Source organism: Mobula birostris, chromosome 5 (assembly GCF_030028105.1).
Source record: "Mobula birostris isolate sMobBir1 chromosome 5, sMobBir1.hap1, whole genome shotgun sequence".
In the NCBI taxonomy this organism is placed as follows: domain Eukaryota; kingdom Metazoa; phylum Chordata; class Chondrichthyes; order Myliobatiformes; family Myliobatidae; genus Mobula; species Mobula birostris.
This window is the reverse complement of record NC_092374.1, coordinates 58,783,262-58,809,885: the sequence shown is the minus strand read 5'-3', so window position 1 is coordinate 58,809,885 and position 26,624 is coordinate 58,783,262. Positions and strand designations below refer to the sequence as shown.

Sequence of the window (26,624 nt, the reverse complement as noted above, 5' to 3'; positions counted from 1 at the left end):
CTGCCGGACGATGCTGAGGATGTTCTGTCAGTCTATGGTGGCCAGTGCTATCATGTGTGCTGGGGCAGCAGGCTGAGGGTAGCAGACACCAACAGAATCAACAAACTCATTCGTAAGGCCAGTGGTGTAGGGATGGAACTGGACTCTCTGACGGTGGTGCCTGAAAAGAGGATGTTGTCTAAGTTGCATGCCATCTTGGTTAATGTCTCCCATCCACTACATAATGTACTGAGTGGGCACAGGAGTACATTCAGCCAGAGACTCATTCCACCGAGATGCAACACAGAGTGTCATAGGAAGTAATTCCTGCCTGTGGCCATCAAACTTTACAACTCCTCCCTTGGAGGGTCAGACACCCTGAGCCAATAGGCTGGTCCTGGACTTATGGCATAATTTACTGGCATAATTTATGACATGGCATAATTTACATATTATTTAACTATTTATGGTTTTATTACTATTTATTATTTATGGTGCAACTGTAACAAAAACCAATTTCCCCCGGGATCAATAAAGTATGACTATGACTATGAATGACACAAGCCTGGTGCAGCCACTGTGTGTATAGAGAAAGGGTGTGTCTTCCTGCCACTGCACAAGACAATTTACATAGGAGCAGAATTAGACTATTTAGCCCATTGAGTATGCTCTGCCATTCATCGTGGCTGACTTAGTATCCCTCTCAGCCCATTCTCTTGTCTTCCCGGCATAAACATCACCTAGGACCTCACGTGGTCTATACATATCGGCTGTGTGGTGAAAAAGGCACAACAGCGCCTCTTTCATCTCAGACAGTTGAAGTTCGGTATGGGTCCCCAAATCCTAAGAACTTTCTATCAGGGCGCAATTGAGAGCATCTTGACTGGCTACATCACTGTTGGTATGGGAACTGTACTTCCCTCAATTGTAGGACTCTGCAGAGAGTGGTGCGGACAGCCCAGCGCATCTGTAGTTGTGAATTTCCCATGATTCAGGATATTTACAAAGACAGGTGTGTAACAAAGGCCCGAAGGATCATTGGGGACAGAGTCAGCCCAACCACAAACTGCTCAGCTGCTACCATCCGGGAAACCGTACTGCAGCATAAAAGCCTGGACCAACAGGTTCCAGGACAGATTCTTCCACCAGGCCATCAGACTGATTAATTCATGCTGACACAACTATATTTCTATATGATATTGACTATCCTGTTGTACATAATATTTATTATAAATTATTATAAATTGCACATTGCATATTTAGACAGAGATATAACAAAGATTTTTACTCCTCATGTATATGAAGGATGGAAGTAATAAAGTCAATTCAATTTCATTCTAACCTTTAATATCTTGGCTAACCAAGAAACTATCAACTTCCGCTTTAAATATACTCAATGACTTGGCCTCCACAAGCAACATGTGGCAATGAATTCCACAGATTCACTCCCCTCTGGCTAAAGAAATTCTTCCTCATCTCTGTTAAAAAGAACTGTCACTCCAAGTCTGAGGCTGAACCCTCTGGGCCTAGACTCACCCACTCTAAGGAACATCCTCTACACATACAGTCTATACGAGTCTTTCAATATTCGATAGGATATGAGATCCCCCGTCGTTCTTCTAAATACCAGTGAATGCAGGCCCAAACCCATCAAATGCTCCTAAATTAACCCTTTCATTCCCAGGATCATTTTCGTGACTGACCTCTGGGCCCTCTCCAATGCTAGCACATCTTTTCTTAGATAGGAGGCCCAAAACTGCTCACAATACTCCCAAGTGCAGTCTGACCAATGCATTATTAAGAACACTGAGGCTGTCTACAAGAAGGGTCAGAGCCGTCTCTATTTCCTGAGGAGACTGAGGTCCTTTAACATCTGCCAGACGATGCTGAGGATGTTCTATGAGTCTGTGGTGGCCAGTGCTATCATGTTTGCTGTTGTGTGCTAGGGCAGCAGGCTGAGGGTAGCAGACACCAACAGAACCAACAAACTCATTCGTAAGGCCAGTGATGTTGTGGGGATGGAACTGGACTCTCTGACGGTGGTGTCTGAAAAGAGGATGCTGCCTAAGTTGCATGCCATCTTGGACAATGTCTCCCATCCACTACATAACGTACTGGGTGGGCACAGGAGTACATTCAGCCAGAGACTCATTCCACCGAGATGCAACACATAGCGTCATAGGAAGTCATTCAAACTTTACAATTCCTCCCTTGGAGGGTCAGACACCCTGAGCCAATAGGCTGGTCCTGGACTTATTTCCTGGCATAATTTACATATTACTATTTAACTATTTATGGTTTTATTACTATTTATTATTTATGGTGCAACTGTAAAGAAAACCAATTTCCCCCGGGATCAATAAAGTATGACTATGACTATGCTATAAAGCCTCAGCATTACATTCTTGCTTTTATATTCTAGTCCTCCCAAAATAAATGCTAAAATTGCAATTGCCTTCCTTACCACCAACTGAATCTGCAAATTAGGGAATCCTGCACAAGGACTCCTAAGTCCCTCGGCACCTCAGAATTTGGAAACATTTCTGGTTAGAAAATAGTCTACACATTTATTCCTTCTATCAAAGTGTATGACCATATGCTATATTCCAATTGGCACTTCTTTACCCATTCTCCCAATTTGCCCAAGTTCCTCAACACTACTTGCCTCCCTGCCCATCTTTGTATCATCTGCAAACTTGGCCTTAAAGTCATCAATTCTGTCATCATATCATTGACATATAACATGAAAAGAATCAGTCCTAATAAATACCCGTGCAGAACACCACTAGTCACAATCAGCCAACCAGAAAAAGCACCTTTTACTCCCACACTTTGCCTCCTGCTAGTCAGCCAATCTTCTATCCCTTCTATTTATCTTCCTGTAATACCATGGGCTCTTGTCTTGCTAAGCAGCCTTTTGTGTGGCACCTTGTCAAAGGCCTTCTGAAAATCCAAGTCGACAACATTCCCTGACTCCTTTGTCTATCCTTCCTGTTATTTCCTCAAATAATTCCAACAGGTTTTTCAGGCAAATTTTCCCTTAAGGAAACTGTGCTGACTCTGGCCTATTCTATTATGTGCCTCCAAGTATTCCAAAACCTCATTCTTAATCATGGATTCCAACATCTTCCCAACCATTGAAGCCAGGTTAACTGGCTTATAATTTCCTTTCTTTTGACTCCCTCCCATCTCAAAGAGTGGAATGACACTTGCAATTTTCCAGTCCTTCCAGAACCATTCCAGAATCCAATGATTCTTGAAAGATCTTACTAATGTCTACACAATCTCTTCAGCTACCTCTTTCAGAATCCTGGGGTGTAGTCCATCTGATCCAGATGACTTATCCAACTTCAGACCTTTCAGCTTCCCAAGCACCTTCTCCCTAGTAATAGAAACAACACTCACTTCTGCCTCAAAATACTTTAGTTCATGCACTATTTCTTGGCCCCTCATACTACATCTCCAGCATCATTTTCCTCTGGTCTGATATCCACTCTCGCCTCTCCTTTACCTTTAAACTACCTAATCAAATCTGGTTAATTTCACAACACCCAAGCCAGAATTGCCTTTCCACTAGTGGGCTCAATCACATGCTGCTCTAAAAAGCCATCTTATAGGCATTCTACAAATTCCCTCTCTTGGGATCTGGCACCAACTCGATTTTTCCAATCTACCTGCATGATGGCTATCATAACATTGCCCTTTTTACATGCCTTTTCTGTCTCCAATTGTAACTTGTATACAGGCCTCCAAATAGTAAACAGGATGAGGGATACAACTCCCATCAGGGTCTTTTTATCTTTGCAGTATCTTAACAATACCCTCAAGGATTCTACATCTTCCGATCCTATGTCACCCATTTCTAAGGATTTGATTTCATGTTTAACCAACAAAGCTACCCCACCCTCTCTGCCTACCTGCCTGTCCTTTCAGTAAAAAATGTATCCTTGGATGTTAAGCACCCCACGATGACCTTCTTTCAACCATGACACAGTGATACCCACAATGTCACAAATGTCAATCTGGAATTGCGCCTCAAGATGATCATCTACGTTACTCTGTATACAGCGTGCATTCAAATATAACACCTTCAGTCCTGTATTCATCACCTTTCTGATTTTGCCCCCTGTTGCATTTCAACTCATCCCACTGACTGTAGCTTTGCTCTACCATCTGCCTGTGTTTCCTTACAGTCTCACTACACACTGCCTCTACTTGTGTGCGACACAGGAAATCTGGGAGCCCTCCAGCCTCCTGGAAACCACACCTGCACCAGGTGCACTGAGCTGTAACTCTTCAGAACGTGACAAGGAACTGGAGCTGCAGCTCAATGACCTTCCGCTCATATGGGAAACTGAGGAATGTACAGTATAGATAAGAGCTACAGGGAGGTAGTCACCCCCAGGTTGCAGGAGGCAGGTATCTGGGTGACTGTCAGGAGAAGGAAAGGAAATGGGCATCCAAAACAGAGTACCCTTGTGGCCATTCCCCTCGATAATAAGTGTATCATTTTGGATGCTATTGAGGGGGGACAACCTAACAGCAGGAACTGCAGCAACCTGAGCTCTGGGACTGAGTTAGGCTATGTGACTCAGAAGGGAAAGGGTAAAGATGAGGACTGCAGTAGTGTTAGGGGATTCCATATTTAGAGGAGTAGACATGAGATTCTGTGGATGTGAAAGAAACACTTGGATGGTATGTTGCCTTACTGGGGTCAGGGACATCTTGGATCAGGTCTGTGGTATTCTAAAGGCGAGGATAAGTCGCCAGAAGTTTTGATTCATATTGGCACCAATAACATAGCTCGGTAAGGCGAGGAAGTCCTGAAGAGAGATTCTAGGGAGTTAGGTAGAAAGCTGAAAAGCAGGACCTTTCGGTAGTAATCTCTGGATTGCTGCCTATGCCATGCAACAGTGAGGGTAAAAAGAGAAGCATTTGGTAGATAAATGAATGGCTGAGGCAGTGGAGCAGGGGATAGGGGTTCAGATTTGTGTATCATTAGGATTCCTTCTGGGGAAGGTACGGCCTGCACGAAAGGGAAGGGTTACACCTGAACCCAAAGGTGACCAATATCCTTGCTTGAGCCGCTTGGGAGCATTTAAACTCATTTGGCAGGGAATGGGAACTGGAGTGATAGGGCTGAGGATGCGGCAGTTGGCTTACAAACAGAGACACTGTGTAGTGAGACTGCTAGCAAGGCAAGGCTGATGATATTGGAAGGATATGCAATGTAGAAGGGAGACGAAAATCAAAAAGGGTGATGAAAACAGGACTGAACATGTCATATTTGAATGCACGCAGTACTGTAGAATATGAAGCATAATGTAGCACAGTTAGAGATAGGCATTTATAATATTGTGGCTATCACAGAATCGTGGATGAAACGAGATTATACCTGGGAACTTAACATCCAAAGAGCACACTGTATTGAAGGAATAGGCAGGTAGGCAGAAGAGGTGGGGTGTTGCTATTGGTAAAAAATGAAATCAAATCCTGAGAAAGAGGTGACATAGGATCAGAAGGGGTAGAAACATTGTGAGTAGAGTTCAGAAACTACAAGGGTAAAAAGTTCCTTATGGGAGGTAGAAAATGCATGTCAAAAAATCAATGTTATGACAGTCATGGGGGAATTCAATATGCAGGTAGATTGGGAAAATCTGGCTGGAGCTGGATCCCACCAGGGGGAATTTGTAGAAATCATACAAGATGGCTTTTTAGAGCAGCTCATGGTTGAGCCCACTAGGGATCAGCTATTCTGGAGTAGCTGTTGTACAATGAACTAGAATAGATTAAGGAGCTTAAGGTAAAGGAACCCTTGGGTACATTTTGAGAGGAATAAGCTAGTCAGATATATCAGTATTATGGCGGAGTAAAAGGAATTACAGGAGCACGAGAGAGGAGATGGCCCACATTGATTGGAAGAGGACACTAGCAGGGATGATGGCGGAGCAACAATGGCTGAAGTTTCTGGGAACAATTTGGAATATGCAAAATAGATACATCCCAAAGAGGTAGTATTCTAAAAGCAGGGTGATGCAACCATGGCTGACAAGGGAAGTCAAAGTCAACATAAAGGCCAAGGAGAGGGCATATAATAAGAGCAAAAATTAATGGGAAGTGACAGAATTGGGAAGCTTTTAAAAAAAACAGAAGGTAACAAAAAAATGTCATAAAGAGGAAACAAATGGAATACAAAAGTAAGCTAACAAATAATGTTAAAGTGGATACCATAAGTTTCTCCAGAGGTATAAAGAGTAAAAGAGAGGCAAGAGTACATATCGGACCACTGGAAAATGATGCTGGAGAGGTAGTAATGGGGGACAAGGAAGTAGCAGATGAACTGAATAAGTATTTTGCATTAGTCTTCACTGTGCAAGATATGGAAGTTTGAGAGGGCAGAAGTGAGTGAAGTTGCCATTACTAGGGAAAAAGTACTTTGGAAATTTAAAGGTCTGAAGGTAGATAAATCATCTGAACCAGATGGTCTACGCCCTAGGGTTCTGAAAGAAGTGGCTGAGATTGTGGAGGCATTATTAATTATCTTTGAAGAATCAAGAGATTCTGGAGGACTAGAAAATTACAAATATAACTCCACTCTTCAATAAGGGAAAGAGGCAGAAGAAAGGAAATTATAAGCCAGTTAGTCTGACCCCGGTTATTGGGAAGATTGTGGAGTCAATTGTTAAGAATGGGCTTCAGAGTACTTGGAGGCACGAAATAAAATAGGCTGAAGTCAGCATGGTTTCCTTAAGGGAAAATCTTGCCTGACAAATCTGTTGGAATTCTTTTGAAGAAACAACAAGCAGAATAGACAAAGGAAAATTGGTGGATGTTGTGTACTTGGATTTTCAGAAGGCCTTTGACAAGGTGCCACATGCAAGTTAATAGTCCATGGTATTACAGAAAAGATACTAGCAATGGATAGAGCCAATTGGCAGAAGCAAAGAGTGGGAATAAAGGGAGCAGTTTCTGGTTCACTGCTGATGTCTAGTGGTGTTCCACAGGGTTCTCTGCTGGGACCATTTCTTTATTCGTTATATGTCAATGATTTGGGTGACTAAATTGATGGCTTTGAGTCCAAGTTTGCAAAGATAAGTGGAGGAGCAGGTAGTGCTAAGGAAACAGAGAGGCTGTGGAAGGACATAAACAGTTTAGGTGAATGGACTAAGAAGTGGCAGATGGAATAGTGTCGGGAATTGCATGGTCATGCACATTGGTAGAAGAAATAAAAGCGTAGTCTATTTTTTTTAAATGGAGAGAAAATTCCCTAAAGGTTAATTTGCAGGTTGAGTCAGTGGTGAGGAAGGCAAATGCAATGCTAACATTCGTTTCAAGATGGCCAGAATATAAATCAAGGATATAATGTTGAGTCTTTATAAGGCACTGCTGAGGCCTCACATAGAGTATTGTGAACAGTTTTAGGCCCCTTATCTAAGAAAGGATGGGCTGACATTGGAGAGGTTTCAAAGGAGGTTCATGGAAATGATTCTGGGATTGAAAGGCTGATCATATGAGGAGAGTTTGATGGCTCTGGTTCTGTATTCAATGAAATTCAGAAGAATATTGGGGGGGGGGATCCAATTGAAACCTATTGAATGTTGAAAGGCATCGACAGAGTGAATGTGGAGAGGATGCTTTCCATGGTGGTGGAGTTTAAGATCAGAGGGCACAGCCTCAGAAATGACAAACATCCATTTAGAACAGAGATTTCTTTAGCCAGAGAGTGGTGAATCTGTGGAATTCATTGCCACAGGCAGCTGTGGAGAGCAGGTCATTGGGTCTACTTAAGGCAGAGATTGCAAAATTTTTGATTAGTCAAGGCATGGAGAGTTATAGGGAGTAGGCAGGAGATTGGGGCTGAGAAGAAAATGGATTAGCCATGAGGCAATGGCAGAACAGATTTGATGGGCCAAATGGCCTAGTTCTGCTCCTATATCTTATGGTCTTATATGAACTGCCCCATCCTCCCCATTCCAGTTCCTAACCCTCTGCCAAATTAGTTTAAATTCTCCCCCACAGCTCTAGCAAACTTGCCCACAAGGATACTTGACCCCTCAGGTTCAGGGGAAACCCATCCTTTTTGTATGGGTCATGCTTTCCCCAGAAGAGATTCCAACTATCCAGAAACCTGAAACCCAGCACCCTGCACCAATTCCTCAGTCATGCATTCATCTGCAAGATCATTCTATTCTTACTGTCTTTGGCACGTAGCACAGGCAGCAATCCAGAGATTACCACCCTGGAGGGCCTGCTTTTTAGCTTTCTGCCTAACTCCCCATATTCTCTCTTCAGGACCATCGCCTTTTCCTACCTATGTTGCTGGTATCAATATGTGTCACGACTTCTGGCTATTCACCATCCCGCTTTAGAATGCTGTGGACCCAATCAGAAACATTCCTGACCCTGGCACCCGGGAGGCAGAACGCCATCTTGAGTGTCTTCATCACATCCACAAAACCTCCTGTCTGCCCCCACCCCAACTATGGAATCCCCTATTGCTACTGCACATCCTCTCCCTCCTTCCCTTCTGAGCCACAGAGCCAGACTCAGTGTCATACACCTGCTCGCTGTGTCTTCTCTCTGGTAGATAATCCTCCCAAACAGTACCCAAGGTTGAATACTGATTATTGAGTGGAATAGCCACAGGGGTACGCTGCACTGGCAGAGCACTGAGTAGCAGACAAGAAACATCCCACTCTGATGCCTTTCAAATCACTGCCAGCGACTTCAGTCAGGCTTGTTTGAAGAAATCTCTGCCCAATTATCATCAACACATCAGCCGCAGCACAAGGGGGTGCCATCATCTTGACCACCCTTATACTCCAATTAGGAACGCCTACCATTTCATCCTTAGACCATTTTTCAGGAAATCTGATCACCTGGCTGTCCTCTTCCTACCAGCATACAGGGAGAGGTTAAAGAGCAAGACTGCAGAGGTATGGACATCAGTGAGGTGGTCGCAGGAGGCAGAGGAGTGGCTACTGGGTTGCTTCAGGTGGGTTGACTGGCCCACATTCAAGGACTCAGAGGATCTGAATGAACGAATATGCTGTGGTTATCAAACATTTTTACAAAAACAACCATAATCAAGTGTACCCCACAAATGATTCAGTCTTCCCCAACCAGAAGTCCTGATGAACCATGAGATCCACAGTCTGCAGAGGGCCAGATTAGTGGTGTTTTGGTCCGGTGACCTCGGGAAAGCCATCTCACATGTACAGTGCCAATTCTGGAACAAACTTGAGTCACTGAAGGATGCACAGCAGCTGTGACAGGGATTAAATGTTATCAACTCCTGCAAAGTGAAACCAACTGGTGACATAGGTGATAACAAGCTTTCGCTCCCAGATGAGCTCAATGCCTTTTATGTTTGCTTTGTCCTTCAAAATATGGAGGCACCTTCAAAACCTCTGACAGCTCCCAAAGACCCTGAGATTTCAGTCTGAGCCCAATGACAGGGCATCCTTCAGCGGGGTGAACCCACGGAGAAGCCCAAATACTAAAGACCTCTACAGATCGACTGGCTGGAGTGTTCACTGCTATCTTTAACCTCTTGCTTCGGCAGTCTGAGTTGCCCACCTGCTTTAAGCAGGGTTCTTTCATACTGGTGCCAAAGAATGATAACTTGTCTCAATAACTATTGTCCAGTAGCACCTACATCCACAGTGATGAAGTGCTTTCAGAGGTTGGTGATGAAACATACCAACTGCTGCCTCAGAAGCAACTTGGATCCACTCTAATCTGCCTTCTGGCACCACAGGATCACAGCAGGTACCATTTCATTGGCTCTTCACTCAGTATTGAAACATCTAGGCAGCAAAGATGCATAAATCAAGATGGTCTTTATCAATTACAGCATTCCATACTATCATCCCCTCAAAACTAATCGATAAGCTTCAAGACCTTGGCTTCAATACCTCCTTGTGCAACTAGATCCTCAGAGTCCTTACTTGCAGACCCCAGCAGGTTTGGATTGGCAACAACATCTCCTCCGCAATCAACACCAGCACAGGTGCACACAAGGCTGTGTGCTTAGCTCCCTGCTTTATTCATTTATTCTTACGACTGTGAGGCTAAGCACAGCTCCAAAGCTATATTTAAGTTTTCTGACAACACCACTGTTGTTGGCCAAATCAAACATGGTGATGAATCACCACATAGGAAGGAAATTGAAAATCTGGCAGAGTGGTGGCACAGCAACAACCTCTCACTCAATATTAGCACGAGCAAGGAGCTGATTATTGACCACAGGAGGAGGAAATCTGAAGTCCATGAGTCAGTCCTCTGAGGTGTAGAGGGTCCGCAACTTTAAATTCTTTGGTGTTGTCACTTCAGAGGATTTCCCCCATTCAAGTAGTGTTCTCATCTTGTTGCTGCCATCAAGAAGGTGCTACAGGAGCCTTAAAAGCCACAACACCTGTTTCAGGAATAATTATTACCCTTCAACCATCAGGCTCTTGAAGAAGGGACAACCATTTACCCCAACACAGATACGCTCCCACAACTCAAGGGTACACTTTCAATGACTCTTCATCTTATGTTCTTAATATTTATTACTTTTTTTCCTTTTTCACATTTGCACAGTATGTCATCTTTTACACATTGGTTGTTAGTCTGCCCTGTTGGGAGTGGTCTTTTATTGATTCTATTGTGTTTCTTTTATTTACCGTACAAGAAAATGAATCACAAGTTTGTGTATGGTGACATAAATGTACTTAAGATAATACATTTACTTTGAACTTTGAGGTATTAATTAAAAAGTGTATATGAAGCAGTTCTCAAAGTGAAGTAGAACATGATCCAATATTTAAAATTTATAATCCAATCAAATGGCTATGATGAGGATTTTTTAAAAATCTTCATTTCAAAGAATAGACTCATTCACTGCCATGCAAAGAATAATTGGCGTTCTTAGCAACTGATGCATCATACATGAGTTATTATATTGTACTATTAATAATGACACACTCACTGTTCTTCTCTGTACTAAATTTTCAAAGCATCCTCTGTAAAATTTGTGAGAAAGCTACGGTAAGATCAACCATGAAAGAATAAGACGATGCTCCATCACAAGGTCAAATAAGGATTCACAAGAAACATCATTGTTTGGAAGGAAGAATGGTGAAATTAAGTGCAGCAATTTGCACTGAAGGAGCATTTTCTTTTAAGTGTTATATAGTTATACATTATGCTTGGAGCCATAGACTTCAAGGTCCATTAAAACCGGAGGAGAAGCCGAACAATTTAGAAAGTGAAATTGATGGCAGGGCCACTAATGCTTTAGCCAATTGGAAATGTTCAACCCACCAGAATTTGAACAATTCCAGACAAGAGAAGGTGCAATAACTTACAAGGACTAGGGGGAAAAAAAAGCAACAATAAGACCAGAATTCAATGTAGTTGACAAGTGAGTGTTGGCTAAACAAGCAGAATGAATTAAGATATCATCAGTAAAGCTTTGCTCAAATTCAGACAGCAGCATAGGAAATCAGTAGCAAACAGTACAATTATGAAGGGAGCCCAGGAAAAGAAACCAGGGAGGATTCACACACAGAATCTTTGAAGGTATCAAGGCCAGTTGAACAGACAGAACACTCCAAGCTGGGTAATTAGTTTTTTTTAAAAAGTAGTAAACAATATCACTTGGCTTGGGCTGGAATGGTGAAAAAAAAACTCTGCATAGAATTTCAAAATTAACATGCTCCACTCCTATTAAGTGCACAAACAACCTTTTTTTAAAAAAAAGTCTTGATGAAGGGTCTCAGCCCTAAATGTCAACTGTTTATTCATTTCCATTTGCTGCCTGACCTGCTGAGTTCCTCCAGCATTTTGTGTGTGTTGACCTGAATCATCGGCATCTTTGGAATTTCCTAATTAAAATAGGTGTCTCTACATTGCTAATGCCATTGTTTTCACCACATACAGATTTTTGTATCGCAGAATGCTGATTTCTAATTAAGTTGAGAGCACAGTTTCCCAGAATAATGTAAATATGCAGAATAATCAAAATACATAGTATTTAGATTGATCTAGTTGCTTATGCTCCAATCAGGCCTCCTCCCTGATACTATCAATATTTCATAATTATAGACCATAGAAAAAGGCCCTTCAGCCATCACATAAGACATAGGCCATTCAGCCCATCGAGTCTGCTCCACCATTCCATCATGGCTGATCCCGGATCCCACTCAACCCCATACACCTGCCTTCTTGCCATATCCTTTGATGCCCTGACCGATCAGGAAACTATCACCTTCTGCCTTAAACATACCCATGGCCTTGGCCTCCACTGCAGTCTGTGGCAGAGCATTCCACACTCATTTCCACTAACCCCACTTGCCTATATTGCCACCTTTCCTTCTATCCCCTCCTTGTGTTAATCATCCAGCATTACCTTAAATATACCCTATTCTCCAAGAATAAATCCCACATTCTGATTCATTTTGCCCCAAGTCACGAATAAACTCCACAGGGAATGCCTTACGTTTATGACCCCCAATTTTATTCTTTCTCCAAACTGGGGTTACTTAGTATGTTACTTAAAGATAAAACTCAAGGAAAAATGTATCTTCTACAAGCAGATTTGTCCTCCAACTAAGTATAGATCAATACTATTACAAACAGTCAACAAAGTGTTCCATAAAAACTGTGTCAAAGTATAAACCTTTCCGATTCCCATACATACACCAACCATATTTCTAATTTTCAGTGCCTTCAGTTTACTACAGTCAATCCCAGTTAACTGGGCCACATCAGGACCAGTACATTTTGGCCCAATTAAGTGGTAGTCCTAATTAGCCAAAGATACATTGAAATATTTCAAAGGTTTATAAAAGGTGAACTACCATTTAACTGAGTAACTATTTAGGCATTTAAATGAAATACAGAACAAATTTATAACAGTACTACAGTACTATAAAACAGCGCATTAGTTCCTAATAGTTATCAACGGAGAAGTTCATTTGCCGTGTACTTTCAATTGACTGTAAATGAACAAAATCAGCTCAGCACCTTAATCCAGATAATGGATATCCTTCATACAATGTTCACATGATTACATCCTACAAATCATTTTTATTGTAACATTCAAGATGATTGCCAATAGCTTCATAATTCCTAACTTGTTGAAGTAGTGAAATCATTTCATTTTGACTTTTGGCTGTTTCTGGCATCTCCAAGCCTGAATGCTTGGAACCGCAGTGAGCAAAACAGTTCTGAGTAGTCTAACTGCATGTTTCTCGCCGACTATCAGTGACAAACATGACTGCCTTTTGAACACAAACACACGCAACTGACATTATTTAAAAATATGTAGTGCCTAAGCATGCAACTGATGCTAGATTGAAACTGTTCAGCAAATTTGCCCCAAATAAACAAAGGGAATCCCAGCTACTTTCTCTATTTAAGAATTGTGCCAAATAAACAGCTGTCCTGATTAACTGATGGCCCAGTAAATGTACATAATTTTCGTACCGAAATCAGCTTGCAGTAGAGGCTGAATGAAAGTTTTGTTAACCCACTGCTTGCCCTTCCTCTGTTTTTCCATCATTTTCATCAGTAGCACGGCAGAGGCTGCTTTATGAAAGCTTTCTGGCAAACCTTTACCAGGTTTTCCAAGCTTTAATGGAGGACAAAATGTCATAATATTAAAGAAAAGGAGTAACTGACCTGGCAAACATCTTCCCTTTCATTTCCAATACATGAACTAGAACCTCATTTCTGCTGGCCGCATTAAACAAAGAGGGAGGCACAAGACAGTGACTTAGCTTTGGCTCAGTGGCTGACTCTCACAAATTGGAGTTATACAGATGTGGGTTCTAATCTTTTTCAAGACCCTAGAATAAAAGATTTACACTGATGCAGTATTGAAGGTGATGCAATTAATTAATTTTTTTTAGTAACTGCAATTAATTACATCTTTATTTTTTAATATCCGCAGCTCCAGAGCAATTTCCTGATGATCAAATAAGCTGCATGTGAAAATGTTGGTCCTGCCAGTCAATCTAGCCTGTCCTAGACAGCTGAGATCCCTGCAATCCAGACTCTCACTCCCGGATAAAAACCACAGAATTTCTTGGCAGAGATGACACAGTGGAAACTTCCTAACAACGTACTATGGATAGAACAAACTTTTCAAAGCTAAATAGGCAACAACATTGTTTTAGACCACAACTCAGTTCTACAGCTTTCCTTTGAACTTTTTCCAAGATTCCAATTTCACTCAGATGTGAAAGCCATTACCATTTGTGTATCCCAACTTGTGGCTTAAAAAGAACCAAGCACAAAGGTCTGCATCATATATTTCAAATTATGTAGATTGTTTCTGCAAATATACCACATTGGTTTAAATTATAGCTTCATGGTATTAGTTATGAAGCTTTCAAGTTATAAATCTCTCATAATATATAGTTATCTTATCTCTAATTCTTGTAAGGTACATGTATTGAGATGTCAACTTAGTGGGCTCGTCTTGGATAGAGAGAATGAGGTTCAAATGCCAATTCAGAGTCCCACTTTTGTGCTTTCCAGCAATCGTAAATATCTAGGTCAACTGAAGAACTTCAAGATAAACTACAATTTGAACAGCTAGTAATAATCAGGTAGTGGGCTTGAAGAAGGTAAATTAGCTTCTCAATTCCTATGCATCTTCAAAAAAATACTGCATTGGCTACGGGGTATCAAGATGTCATGAGCCACTAAAATGGTGAGACAGAAATAAAAACTTTGTCCCTTCATATGCACACACTTTTCATAAAAACTATTCAATTACCTTGGGGGTGGGGGGGGAGAAATCACTGCTGCTGCCAGCTAATTTAACTTGGCCCAACCATGGTAGATTCACCCAAGCAACTCAAGAAAATATGGCTTAGTATTGGCATTAGAAGGCATTCCCAGTGCATTACTTTTGGAGACAAATTCAAATTTACCACTACAAGGGGAGCTGGAAAAGTAACTGAATGGAAATAAATTGCAGAGTTATGGGGAATGGGATGAGATAGATTGTTCTTGCATGAGTTGGTACAGTTTCATTGGGATGGATAGCAGCCTCCTCTGTTGTAATCACAGGGAGGATATGATAACACACGAGTGGGCCTAGAAGATAATCATGAAGGTTAGAACTGGAGAAGTTTAGTCAGGTTTAACTAGAATAGGATGAAGGGCAATTTAATTGAGATTCATAAAGTCATGAAGGACCCAAAGAGTTGATCAAATGAACTAATTTGTTTAACATAGAGAGACAGATTTAAGTAACTAATAGTATGTTAGAGGAGAATTGAGGAGTTTCTCCTCCCTCCAACTCACAAAAGGGGCAAAGATGATCTGGCATCTTCATTGCCTGAAAAGGGTGATAGAGGAAAAGACTTTAAGTAAACCAGATCAGCAAAAACGTGGAAGGCCACAGAGTAAATCTTGTATATTAGTGCTGATCTAGTTTCTTTAGAGCTAGTACAGGCTGAGAATCTCTTATCCAAAATGCTTGGGGCCAGAAGTGTTTCAGAAAAAATCCAAAATCTGATTTTAGAATATATAATGAGAAAGCTTGGCATCGCCATCATTTCTGACCCTGAATCTGTGTGCTACTGGTAAGCAGTCTTTATCTTACACGTGTTCATCATACACATGCACTTAACAGTAAAAGTGATTACATATCATTAATATGATGAGAATATAATGTGTGCAGGGTAACAATAACAGCATTGGGAGAATACCTGAACCAGCTGTTGAACAAAAAGCTATGGCATGCTTTCAGTCTCCACCTATGATGCCACATTTTGATTAAAAGGCTACAGCACACTATTTGTATTTTGCTTTTCTCAGGTTTTATATAAGGTATAAAATCAATCAGCATTGTAGAGTTGTTCTGGTGCTAAATTTTTGTGATCAGCAGGTGCTTTAAAAATCTAACGCCATGCTTTTTCTTAAATTTCAGCAACCAGCCTCCTATATATTCAGAATTACCTTCAATTTTCAGTTCATTGCAACAGACCTTTGTTTGTTTCACGTTCAGTTTAGGATTAAGCGGCATATCTTCACTATAACACTGATGATACACAACTTGAGATCTTCATTTTTCACTTTATGATGCAATGTTCTTCTATTTTTCATTAACTTCTGTTCATTACATACACGAGGTCACTTCTCAGAACTGTCTATGGTGCACAGAGACCTGCCTGGGAACTTTTCCAGCGTCTTGTGAAATTTTCCATTTGTGACGTCACGTCAGCGCTCAAAAATAATTCGGATTTTGCAGGTTTTCGGATTTTGGAATTTCAGATAAGGGGCACTCAGCCTGTATTAGGCCAGACAATAGGTTAATTACACTGGATGATATCTGTAAGATGCATGTATAGATTTTTGTTGATGACACTGAGAAGTGGCCTCCTTCTGTGTAGGAAGTTTCTTTCTCTACAAACAGCAATTCCAGAAATTTTGGCAACGTTGTACTCAGAGCACAGAAAGAAGCACATGACGAGATGTGGTAGAATTCAAGATAAGGCAGGAAAACAAATCACTGCACAGGCATGCAGCCTTTTTAAAAATACAAACTACCCACGAATGAGAGAAGATTGTACAATTAATGTACAAGATGTTCCAAAAGTAGAACACTGAACAGTACAGGCACGTCAGCCTACAATGTTATGCCGACCTTTTAACCTTGACTCCATGACTGATCTAACCCATCCCTCCCACATAGCCCTCAGTTTTCCTTTCATCCATGTGCCTATCTAAGGGTCTCAAATGTCCCTAATATACTGCATCTACCTCTGCCACCAACCCCAGCAGTGCATTCAAGGTATTGATGACTGAAAAAAAACACTTATCTCTCACATCTTCCCTGAACTCCTTTCCATCCCTCCTTTCCCCACCCACTCAGCTTAAAAGAATGTTCCCTGGTATTACTCATTGTCACACCGGGGAAAAAAGGTTCCGGTTGTCCACTCTAAATATACCTAAAAAATATTAGGCAACTCTATCAATCAAGTTACCTGTCATCCCCCTTCACTCCAAAGAGAAAAACTTTAGCTCATTCTACCTTTCCTCATAGGCATGCACTCCAATCCAGGTAGCATCATGGTAAATCCTCTCTGCACCTTCTCCAAAACTTCCACATCCTTTCTACAAATGAGGCAACCAGAAATGAACACAATACTCTAAACAGAGTTTTCTAGAGCTGCAACATTACCACACACTGCTGAACTCAATCCCCGATTAATGAAGGCCAACACGCTGTGCACCACCTTACTCACCCTATCAACTAGAGCAGCAACTTTGAGGGATCAATGTTCTTGTACCTCAAGATCTCTCTCCGTTTCCTCACACCGCTAAGAATTCTACCATTAAACTCTAACTCTGTCTTCAAGCTCTCTTCCAAAGTATCACTTCACAAATTTCTGGATTGAACTCCATCTGCTGCTCTCAGCCCAGCTCTGCATCCTGTCTACATCCCATGGTAGCCTATGACAACCCCCCTTCTATACTGTGAATGACACCAACCTTCAATGATATCTGCAAACTTACAAACCCTTCCACTTCCCCATTCTCATCATATTTTAAAAATCACAGGGTAGAATTCCAGAACAACACTGGTCATGAACCTCCAGGCAGAATACGTTCCATCTGCTACTCAGCCCTCAGTCTTCTGTGAGCTAGCCAATTCCAAGTCCACAATGCCAGGTTTCTGTGCATTCCATGCCTCATGATTTTCCTGGACGAGCCGTCCACAGGGAAACCTTGTCAAAAGTCTTACTGAAATGTCTGTGTCCTACCTTCAATTGATTTGTCACTTCCTCAAAAACTTCAATCAGGCTTGTGAGGCATGACTTACTCCTTACAAAGCCTTGCTAAGTATTCCTAATAAGGCTGTGTTTCTCCAAATACTCATACATCCTATCCCCAAGAATCCTCTCCATTAGTTTGCCTAACACTGACATAAGCGTCACTGGTCTACAATTCCCAGGGTTAACCCCATTACCTTTCTTGAACAAAGGAACAAGATTTGCCATCGTCCGATCTTCTAGTACTACCCCTGAGGCTAGAGAGGATACAAAGACTATTGTCAACAACCCAGCAATCTTTTCTTTCACTTCCCATAGCAACCTGGATTATATCCCATCAGGCGCTGGGGATTTACCAATCCCAATACAACACCGGCTCTTTCTTAACATCACCTTGGACATTAGCTTGTTCTCCGCTGACAGTAAAAATGATCAAAGTCAAGAAATGAAGCAAATCAAAAAGAATCATGCAGTTTGAGTACTGCTGACTATGAAACTCCTCGGATTATTGTAAAAAATCTCTCTGGGATAGGCAATAAAAGCCACCCCAAGTTCAAAGTAGAAAGCTTCAACAGTATTCCATAACATGAAAATGTGTTTTTGAACATGATTGAAATAAACAGCAAGCGCTATAGCTTTACTTCCCAAAAGTAAGGCAAAGTGTACCAACAACTGGCACTTATACATTATCTTTAGTGCAAAACACAACAGATATTTCAAACAAAATTTGATACCTAACAACATATCATTAGTGGAATGGAATAAAAGCTGTGTCAAAGAGAAAGTTTTGAAGGAAAATCTTATAAGTAGGGAAAAGTATAGGTAGAATAGTTTAGGAAAAGAATTACAGAGTACAGGGCCTTGACAATTTAAGGAACTGCTGCCAAATGTGGAGTGATTGAACTAGATGAATAAAAGGCCAAAACTGCCACCTAATGGAAGCTTTTTGAGCAAATTACATACTTGCGACATCCAATTAGGCAGAGAACTTAAATAAAATGAACTGAATCTTGAGGTGTGGGGCTGAGATGATGTGGAGATGATGTACACACAGTGCTGATAAAACATCTTGAAGTTAGATAACACCAAGCCTAAACTAATTTAGAAGCAACAGTAGGAAGCAAAAAGATCAATTATCCATATAAGCAAATCTGAAAGGTAATCAAACTGAGCATCAGGAAATACTAAGATTACCTATTTTAAAGTTATCCATCAAGTTGCAGCCTTTACAGTTTTGGAAAGGACAGATTTCATCCACATGTCGCCCTTGACCTCTCCCCGACCAGAAGGTTCACAACAAGATGCTTTATCACATCACAGACACAAGCCTCCAGAAAATTAGATAAAAGTTCTGCATAAAAACAGATTCTGGTTTTGATATAGATGTGTAATCCTGGAAAAGCCTAGATATGAATGAGGAATTGGTCGACCATCCATTAACCAAAGCTGCAAAGTCAGGAGGAAATATATAGAGCTAGAAAGAAAGAAGGATGAGAAAGGAATTGAGAGAGTATACAACCACTAGGGAAGACTACAAATTGGCTGTTCAAGGAAAGAGAACTGAGGTGACCCATTTGTGCTTTTTTTTAAATGTACAAAGAGAGAAGTGATAGTACAGGTAATCTAAATAATAAATTATTAACTTGGAACCTGGCCCTTTGGGTCAATTAGTTTACCCTGGTGTTAATACCTTATCTTATTATGTCTGTTAGGGTGTATTCTGAAGTTAGGGTATATAACAAATATTAATTTCACCAGCAACCAATCTTCAAACATGAATGTGGATTGTAGATTGGATTTAAATTACGGCCTGAACAATAGTTTTCGTAGAGCTGTGCACTGGAGTTGATTGCAAACCTGATAATGCTGATTAACATTCATTTTGGGTGTCTGGAGTGTGGGTGTGAAGAAGAAAGTATGTGAAAATTAAATGCAATTCAAAGGAAGCATTGTAGATACTTTGCAACTTTCGAATTGTCCTGCTGTTTGACCTTTAGCAGATAAAAATGTCACGTAATATTGGGTTGGGAGGCCTCTTCCTCCGAGAGTGTCCGAATATGATGCCTGCTGCTTGTTTTTGTTGAACAAACCACTTTTATATCAACTAGCTTCAGTGTCTCTCACATTACAATAATATTGAGTATAAAGGATGGGGTATAGGCTATGGTGGTCCACAATCTGGGCCACCTTTTAAATTGACCATACAATGGACAGCAAAGGCTCCAGCACCCTGGAGAGAGGACTGAACATCCCGGAGAGCAAGCAAAGTCGGCTCGCACCTTCGATCTGGGCCAGCATTTAAATTGTCTAAACAGTGGATTGCATCTCAATTAGGACCTGGCTACCGCGAAGGGCCAAGTATCTAGACCATGTCACCCAGAGACTCACTCCACACCCAGATTTCATTGCCCAGCCTAAAGCCGCTCTCAAGCTCTTCAAATCTGCTTGGCGCACAGAGCCACCCAACCTCACACCCGAGCCAGTTGTACGGGCACCAAGCCTCATCTGCCCAGGCCCCAACTTCTCTCAGCACCCACAGCGATCCAACCTCACACCTGATCCAATAGTACAGGCCCCAAATTCTCCTCTCGGCACCCACAGCAATCCAATCTCACACCTGGTCCAATGGTACAGGCCCCAAATTCTCCTCTCGGCACCCAGAGCAATCCAATCTCACACCTGGTCCAATGGTACAGGCCCCAAGTTCTCCTCTCGGCACCCAGAGCAATCCAATCTCACATCTGGTCCAATGGTACAGGCCCCAAATTCTCCTCTCGGCACCCAGAGCAATCCAATCTCACACCTGGTCCAATGGTACAGGCCCCAAATTCTCCTCTCGGCACCCACAGTGATCCAACCTCACACCTGGTCCAATGGTACAGGCCCCAACTTCTCTCAGCACCCACAGCGATCCAACCTCACACCCGGTCCAATGGTACAGGCCCCAAATTCTCCTCTCAGCACCCAGAGCAATCCAATCTCACACCTGGTCCAATGGTACAGGCCCCAAATTCTCCTCTCGGCACCCACAGTGATCCAACCTCACACCTGGTCCAATGGTACAGGCCCCAACTTCTCTCAGCACCCACAGCGATCCAACCTCACACCCGGTCCAATGGTACAGGCCCCAAATTCTCCTCTCAGCACCCAGAGAGATGCATCCTCGCACCCGGGCCAGTCCTACGGCCATCGGAACTCGATTCTGCAACGCACCATTTCGGCTCATCCCTTCACTGTTTGCGGCATTAACTTAACACATTACTTCAGAAAAGGTATTTTTAGTGATTATTTAGTCAGATTTCTCATCTTTTTATCTACCAGAGAACTGTTCGGTTGAGTCATCTCAGCCACAAAAACCACCTAAGAAAGAAAAAACAATCAAGAATGTTTTCTTCATTTAAAATCCAGGAAATTAAGGCTTGCTTTTTTAATATTTGGTTGAAATAATTTTACAACTCATCAGTTCTGCAATATACTAATAGACTGACTTTTTGATGCATCACTGGCTTTAATAAAAGATTCTGCTTTACAAATCAAAACCATTACAATATTAATTTACCAATTTACAATGCAAAGTGAAAATTCAAATAAAAGCTGCAGTGCCTCAGACCAAATTTTAAATTCACGGACTCCCTTCCACCCCAGACTAAAATGGCATCCCCAGTCTCACCCACCAACCGCAGCACTCAGGCTTCCGGCAAAACCCTCAAGCCTACAGAGTAACATTGTGCAGGCTTTGGAGAGAGTGTACAACAGCTTTACCAGGATGCTTCCTGGATTAGAGGGCATATGCCTGGTGACAGGTTGGACAAATCTGGGTTGTTTTGCCTGGATAACAGAGAGCCTGGGGAGACCTGAGAGAAGTTTACAAAATTATGAGGTGCATCGATAGGGTAGATAGCCGGTATTTCTTCGCCAAGGATTAACATGTCTAATGGCATGCATTTAAGGTGAGAGGTGAGAAGTCCAAAGGAAATGGACAGGGCAATTTCCCCCCATATACATAGAGTGATAGATGCACTACCAGGGGTGGTAATAAAGGTATTCAAGAGGCGCTTAGATAGATGAGTAGATAGGTATACGAATGTGCAGAGAATGGAGGGAATGTGCACATTTACCTCCACTACCACCCCTGGCTGTCTACTCTTATCTATGTGCCTCATAATTTCATACATTTCTCTCAGGTCTCCACAGAGTCTCTGTAAATCCAGAGAAAACAATCCAAATTTGTCCGTCATTACAGCACATGCCCTCTAATCCAGAGAACATTCTGGTAATTGAGGATATTATGTAGGCAGAAGAGACTAGTTTAGTTAGGCATTTAACACAACACTGTGTTTGCAGTCAACTCCAGTGCACAGCTCCAGGAAAACTATTGTTCAGGTTGCATTTAAAATCCAATCTACAATCCACGTTCATGTTTGAAGATTGGTTGCTGGTGAAATTAATATTTGTTATATCCCCTAACCCCAGAATACACCCTAACAGACATGTTCTGTATTGTAATTACAATTATCCACTGATTGCCTGCTGTTGTGCTCAAGTAATTAGCAAGACTGATTCCTCCTGCTTCGCTGTTGATTTCTTCCCATTTCCTCTCACATTTAAATTGTTAGGTTAATTGGACACTATAAATTGAACATCATCTGTTTCTAAGTAGAAACGTGGAGAAAAGATATGGGAAAGGTGTTGAATGATACATGGGAGAAAATAAAAGCGAGATTATCATAAGATTACTGTGGTTGGTGGGCCAAAGGACCCCGCTTTCTCACTAAATTATCATTTTACTTCCATACTTGAGATCTACAACAATTCTGCCTTTCATACATCATTTCCACTTGTATCATTTTGATGACTATTTCAATAAACATCTTAGTGCTTTTCATCCCCAAAAATTCTGCTGATCAAGTAATTGGTTTACCAGATGTGATGAAAAACCAAGTAATCAGAAGATTGATGCTAATGAGAGAGATATAAGGGAGACAATGGAGAAACATTCAAAATGCTAATTAGAGAGAAGAGAGAGATTAACGAGAAAGAAACACATTTCAGATATTGACAGACCGAATGCTTTGAACCTCAACTGTTTGAAGTTTGATGGACGGGCGATACCCCAGCAGGGGGATGAAAAGAACAGGTTCGCTAAGGCACGACACACACCACGAGATAATGAGACCCTGGAAGAGCGGTATGCCCCCACAAGTTGGTGAGTTTGGAGGTCTGGTCGCGGGAACCGACCATAGACGCACAGGGTGAAAAGGTACGATCAGCGGGAACCTGGTGTGTGTGTCTGTGCCGGGTTCACCGCAGAAGAACGGTCGTATCCGGAATGGAGGGGGTCACAGTCAGTGACCACAGAAGACATAAAAGGGTTTGCCCTAAAGCTAACTGCGAAGAACATCAAAGGTCTGTTTGAATCAAAATTTGCATTCTCTCTCTCCATCTCTCCAACGGCACAACAGTGATTACTGTGAACTGTATTAAGCTGAACTGAACTGTACGTCACTTGAGACTGATCATTTTACCCCTAGACTGCGATAGAGATTGGTTGATTCCTATTACCCTAGTTCTGTGTACATGCGTGTTTTATCATTGCTAACCTGTAGCATTTATATCCTTACAATTAAAGAACTGTGTTACTTATCTCTTTAATAAAACTTCATTAGTTTCTGTTAAACCAGACTCCAACACGTGGCCCATTTCTGCTGGTTTGGCAACCCAGTTATGGGGTACGTAACACAGAGAAGTAGTCTCTTAAATTTCACTAGTGTATCTGCCTCCACCACTGACTCAGGCAGTGCATTTCACACACCAACCACTCTCTGAGTAAAAAAACCTTCCTCCAATATCCCCCTTGAACTTCCCACCCCTTACCTTAAAGCCATGTCCTCTTGTATTGAGCAGTGGTGCCCTGGGGAAGAGGCGCTGGCTATCCACTCTATTTATTCCTCTTAATATCTTGTATACCTCTATCATGTCTCCTCTCATCCTCCTTCTCTCCAAAGAGTAAAGCCCTAGCTCCCTTAATCTCTGATCATAATCCATACTCTCTAAACCAGGCAGCATCCTGGTAAATCTCCTCTGTACCCTTTCCAATGCTTCCACATCCTTCCTATAGTCAGGCAACCAGAACTAGACACAGTACTCCAAGTATGGCCTAACCAGAGTTTTATAGAGCTGCATCATTACCTCGCGACTCTTAAAATCTATCCCTCAATTTATGAAAGCTAACACCCCATAAGCTTTCTTAACTACCCTATCTACCTGTGAGGCAACTTTCAGGGATCTGTGGACATGTACCCCCGAGATCCCTCTGCTCCTCCACACTACCAAGTATCCTGCCATTTACTTTGTACTCTGCCTTGGAGTTTGTCCTTCCAAAGTGTACCACCTCACACTTCCCCGGGTTGAACTCCATCTGCCACTTCTCAGCCCACTTCTGCATCCTATCAGTGTCTCGCTGCAATCTTTGACAATCCTCTACACGATCCACAACACCACCAACCTTTGTGTCATTTGCAAACTTGTCAACCCACCCATTTACCCCCACATCCAGGTGGTTAATAAAAATCACGAAAAGTAAAGGTCCCAGAATCGATCCTTGTGGGACACCACTAGTCACAATCCTCCAATCTGAATGTACTCCCTCCACCATGACCCTCTGCTTTCTGCAGGCAAGCCAATTCTGAATCCACCTGGCCAAACTTCCCTGGATCCCAAGCCTTATCGTATACAACCATACTACTTTTAGTTCAGAAAACAAATCTTAACAACATTCTCCACTCGTTTCAAGTGCTTGTTTATAAACTAGATTATTAGTATTTCAAGAGCAACACACAGAATATTACAAAATATTAATATATCCACTGCCAGTTGTGGTATAGCATTCTCCACTCATTCAATAATCCCTCACATCAGCATTTTAAAACTTCCCTTGATATTTATCCAAGTCATTGTATCGACCATTGAAAATGATTCCTCAGTATTCACCAATGCAAAGATTAGAGCTATTTTAAAGATTTACCAGTCTGCAAATTTTCCAATTTTTAGGCTCTTTGCAATAGAAGTTTTAATCTAATTCAAATACATTTTTACTGTTTCTTTATCTTCCCTATCACCATTACACACACAATCACCTAATGTCACTTTATGACATACAGATAGTCTTGGATACAACAGCTACATGTACATTGTGTTTTATAGGATTGCCTTTATATTTATAATGCTTTTTAGGCTGCATAGGATCCCCAGTAACAATGATTTTGTTCTGCTTTACACGCAAGTACTGAGGAATGCCAATAAACAATCTATTTCACTACCAGAATATCTTGGCCTGAACAGTACATAATAGTCCAAAGAGAGAGCTTTTGAATGGGCAGTTCAAACTCAACGATCACCCTCTTGGTTGGTTTTACAGGTACAATGATGTGGCCAGGATGGTGGCAAGAAAGATCTCACTCTGTGCATTTGTACAAAACACCCAGAACCTCTGCACCACAGCAAGCTGTTCTCCAGCTGCTACAGCAGAGGTTCCCAACCTTTTTTTTTGCCATGGACCAATACCTTTGAACAAGGGGGTCCGTGGACCCCAGCTTGAAAACCCTTGTGCTACAAGGCCACAATCTCAACCTTCCCTTGCTGAAATGCCCCACTGCATGAGAAATATGGGCAGCGATATTTGATCCAGTTCATCAGCAGTGGCTTGAGGATTCTGCTCACAATCTGCTTCCAGGTGCACGGTGATGGATTTGAATGCAGCTCAGAGTACATCAACTTAGCACAAGAGGCCTTGTTATCTTCCTGAAAGCTGCTGATCTTCCAGAATGGGAATTATTCTCCAGTATCAACACACACACACAATGATAGAGGAACTCAACAGGTCCAAAAGCTTGCAACGTTTCCAGTCAACACCACTCATCAAGACTAGAAAGGAAGAATAAAAGGGTAGGGAGAGGGGGAGAGGCATAAGCTGGCAAGAGATAGTTTAACCCAGGCCAGAAGGGAGGGGTGGGAGTGAAGAAAGGGAATAATGCAAGAAGCTGGGAGATGATACGTGGGAGAGACAAAGGACTAAAGGGGGAGGATTCTGATAGGACAGAATAGACCAAGGAATAAAAGAAAGGTGAAGACAGATGGTGAGGGCAAGGGTGGGGAAGAGGAGGGGTGGTGGGGTGACAGGGATAAGGAAAAACAGAAGGAGGGAATGGTTACCAAAAGGCTATGCAGCGTTGCTCCACCAATCTGACTAGCTTCAACATGCTACCAGTAGGCACTGCCAACAAGCACATATCATATACTTCTTGACAGTGAAATTCAGTGTACTCACAAGAGGGGAAACCTATGCCAAATGGGAATGGGACGTTGAAGGGAGCGGACTTTACAGTGCAAGGCCTCCACATCACTAAATGCACACGGACAAGATAAATGTGGTGCGATCAAAAAAAAGTTTCTGCTGTACGTAACTACAAATGCTTGGATGGCCAAATTAAAACATTGTCAAAGTTGCATGTGTGTACAGTCGGCCCTCCGTATCCGTGGGGGATTGGTTCCGGGACCCCCCGCGGATACCAAGATTCGCAGATGCTAAGTCCCTTATATAAAAGCCTAAGAGAGCTCGTAAGGGTGTTATGAAAAGCGAAACTAGCATTCAGCATTTGTTTTGCAGCGAGCTGTTATAGAGGCAGCGTGCACCCCGAGCAGCGAGATTGCTTTATCTCGATTTATTTTGTGTATCCATTAGCAAGATGTGTCCTAAGGTATTAGAGAAGCCTAAGAGAGCTCGTAAGGGTGTTACACTTAGCATAAAACTGGACGTAATTAAGCGTTTCAATCGTGGTGAACGAAATAAAGACATTGCGCGTGCGTTGA

At 42.0% G+C, this 26,624-nt stretch overlaps 1 protein-coding gene across 4 annotated transcripts in view; it reads right to left on the bottom strand.

Annotated features, from left to right (window-relative positions):
* The window catches only part of tjp2a (tight junction protein 2a (zona occludens 2)), a 152,651-nt gene that overhangs the window by 109,380 nt on the left and 16,647 nt on the right, over window positions 1–26,624 (bottom strand). Inside the window, exon 1 of one of the 4 annotated variants that reach the window (XM_072258089.1) lies at window positions 15,940–15,961. The exons of 2 other annotated variants lie outside the window; for them this stretch is intronic. The gene's annotated coding sequence lies outside the window, so the exon portion shown is untranslated. Of the gene's footprint in view, window positions 1–13,647; window positions 13,670–15,939; window positions 15,962–26,624 lie in introns of those variants that run through there. One more of the 4 variants, XM_072258088.1, reaches the window with a different exon arrangement.